The sequence below is a fragment of the Sinohyriopsis cumingii genome, chromosome 12 (genome assembly GCF_028554795.1).
Source record: "Sinohyriopsis cumingii isolate HCF-2022 chromosome 12, ASM2855479v2, whole genome shotgun sequence".
Taxonomy (NCBI): domain Eukaryota; kingdom Metazoa; phylum Mollusca; class Bivalvia; order Unionida; family Unionidae; genus Sinohyriopsis; species Sinohyriopsis cumingii.
This window is the reverse complement of record NC_142972.1, coordinates 3,732,831-3,736,170: the sequence shown is the minus strand read 5'-3', so window position 1 is coordinate 3,736,170 and position 3,340 is coordinate 3,732,831. Positions and strand designations below refer to the sequence as shown.

The 3,340-nt window shown below is 35.2% G+C and overlaps 1 long non-coding RNA gene across 1 annotated transcript; it reads right to left on the bottom strand.

The window, feature by feature from the left end:
* Positions 1-933: 933 nt before the first annotated feature.
* LOC149785927 (uncharacterized) lies at positions 934-2,727 on the bottom strand. Its single transcript, XR_016425175.1, has 2 exons — positions 2,005-2,727; positions 934-1,384 (listed from the first exon to the last, which is right to left on the bottom strand). It is a non-coding gene; the product is annotated as an uncharacterized LOC149785927 (long non-coding RNA).
* Between the last annotated feature and the right edge of the window lie 613 nt (positions 2,728-3,340).

Here is a 3,340-nt window from a genome sequence, read left to right as displayed (position 1 = left end):
ATGGCAAACAAATATGCTTTATTGACAATGGAAATAGATATCGTTGACACCTACGATGACACATAGCTACAACTTACTGACAGTGCAAATTGCCCTCGCTTACACATACGACGACACATAACTATGCCTTAAAGACATCTCAAATAAACCTCACTTACACCTTAAGTGACACATACAAAGTTGCTTTACACACGATGTAATTTTAAAAGATTTATATATGACAAGTCCCCTAAAATGATTGACATCTAAAATCCTTAAAAACAGTATAATATTTATTTGAAACATGGTTTGTGGTGGTCAGAAACCTATGCGACCACTTTGCAAATGCAGATCGATTCTCAATCCAAAAAGTGAATAACATGTGACCAAATTCGTCATATTGGTATAAATGAATTAAAGTCTAATCATGTCTCATTAGAAACACCAAAATTCATCATTATATGCATAGAAACACCAAAATTCATTTTTGTCAACCTGAACGGTGTTTGCTCAGTCGTCAAAGAGCTATTTGACATTCTTTTTGAGCCATGCCTTATATCAGTTACTACATGTAATTCCGATATATACAAACAACTTCTAGCATTTAGAAAAAAAATCTGGTTTCTCCAATCCTTCTTCCTTCGACACAACCTCCCCAAGAGCATCGTGTGCCAATACATACACGAGTTCTTTTTTTCTAACAGATTATAGCTTTTGCAAGTTTATTTAACATCGCTTACAATTTACACCTTCACCGCTTTAAACTTTTCTGTAATATACATGTTACACTGGGGGAGTGAATGTCCCTCCGTATTTGGTTTTCGTTATCTAGGGGTTGACCGCCCTCGATGTTATTGCCCGGTTCGAGTAAATATAAATATAAGTGGCGAAACTTATAGGTGGAATAGATAGAGATCTGAGCAGGTATATAGAACAAACCAACACGAGCCCCCGTACATGTAAACAAACAATTTAATCAATTACATACAAACACTGTGAAAATTCATTACATCAGGACTGTACTCTGCTTTTAGAAATTTAACTTTCACCGAAATACAAAGAAAACGCAAATAGATCTAAATAAGATAGCCGATCTGTTACTGATAGATTTAGTTCATCATAGGATCGAGTGGACAATCGAAGTCAACGTCTTGTACGATTTCATAACCTGCTCGTCCTCAGTCTGTTTTTGCTTCCTCTGTCGCTGTTCAGACCCTTGGATCTCGGGATGATACTTTCTACCATCCGTCTCAGGATATTCTCAAAATACTTCTTCAGAAATTAATACGTCGCAGGGTTGCGTCACAGGATTATATGTCTCACTGCACTCTTCTCTATGCTTCTCGGTATAGGTCTCAGAATAACATCACTCATTCGTTCATATGTCTCTGGAGCTATTTTCTCCCTTTTAAATAAATATAAATAGAGACAACCTAAATTTCCCGTTATTTATGAAACGGTTAATTCTTTATTATTCTCCCTCGTTATCAGATTTCACTATCAGTGCTAAACAGACGCTAAGGCTATCAATCGACTCCACATGTCCTATAATGACCCTAGTTAGTCAAATGGCTAATTCGTTACGCCTTGACCTTACACATTACCACATACGCGAGGCCTGGGGTTCTGAGCCAGCCTCAATTTTTACACAGCGAATAAATAGGATACATCACATCAATCAATTACTAGATCATTTCAGTAAATACACACTTATTCTTAATCATACGTGAAATCTTCTAAATTCGGCGAATTCACACGGATTCTTGTAATCAAATTAACTAATGTAATGTATTAAATTCTTAGAACATAATCCTTATGCAAACAAGACGACAAATTCAAACAATTCGTCAAACTTATCTAAAGAAGATTAATGTACAACTTCCTATGCATAAACTCAACACAGTTATACTTCATAAAGCAAATTATTACACGAATGTAGAAAAAAGATTCATGCAGATACAAATAAATAAGTTCAGCAAAGCATTATATACGGTATCAACAAATTACATGGAATTGTCACACTACCTTTGCTGTCAACGTTTCTCCCTCTAATCGGTAAATTAGTTCGTCGGTTCCTTTCGACAATCGTCCCCTTTTTGGACAACAGTTTCCTTTTTACGAGAATTTCTTGCAAATTCTCGGAGTCGTAACCTTTGGGTCTCCTCTAGTAGGAAAAGCTTAGACTGATTAAAATTCGATGCGGGCGATATTAAAACCTATGAAATTTTGTGTTGGAACACGCCCTCTCATTTAACGTACCAATCAGAATCAAATATCTCTGCCGCCTTTTTTCCAGAGGCGCCAAAGTCAGGGTCAACTTGACCCTGGTAGTTTGAGTAACAGAGTTTCTGCGTTCTCTCAATTGTGACAACTTTACCATGAAAATGAAGTTTTCCTTGTCCTAAATTGTCCGCCTGGCTGCTGTATAAACAAATGTTTAATTAGGAACAGAATTGTCCCTCTAAAGGACATTACCGTACACGGTAGTATGGCGATATGATACGCGCTTGTCTCCATAAATCTAATTAATGGTTGTCTGGTCTCAGCTAATGTATTCTTGTTAGATCGACATAAAATTTGCCACTTCACAATACAGCATATATCATGACGCATGTGGACAGTGTACCACTGTGAGAATAATCAGTTATGAGAGATACAATTAATGATGATGATTATGATGATCACGTAGATAGATAGATAGATAGATACAAATCATGATAGATAGATAGATAGGTAGTTATATAGATAGATACAAATGATGGTGATAGATAGATAGATAGATAGATAGATAGATAGATAGATAGATAGATAGATAGATAGATATACAAATGATAGATGGATAAATAGATAGATACAATTAATGACGATGATGTACATCTAAACTTAACAAGTGATTAGATTGAATCAATGTTATTTCTGGACAAGATGTTGAGCATGAGAGTGAGAGTAAACTGCGGTCTTGATAAAATAAAATTAAATTGATTTTGTTCTTGGACCTTTATTTCAATTTTAGATCTTTTTGTTGTAATTGACCGTCATTACTGGTTTGGAAATTATTGTAATCGGAAGGGGCGTTTCGCTTAAAAATATAAAGGTATGGTTTGTTAATTTTAACCAGTTTCTTATCATTAGTGGATCTAAATTATACTGAGATAAATATGTTGGTGTAGTTTTGTGTAGTTCTGTTGATATAACAAAATAAAACGAGTAAGAGAACTTCAAACCGATAAAGTTCATCTTTCTATCTTAAGACTATATATGCATAAACTGACCTCCCGGCTCTCCGCCAACGCGTCAAACATATAACTTTGAGACAATGGCAGTTATCTAGTATAGCTAAATTTAAAGTGGCAAAAATAGC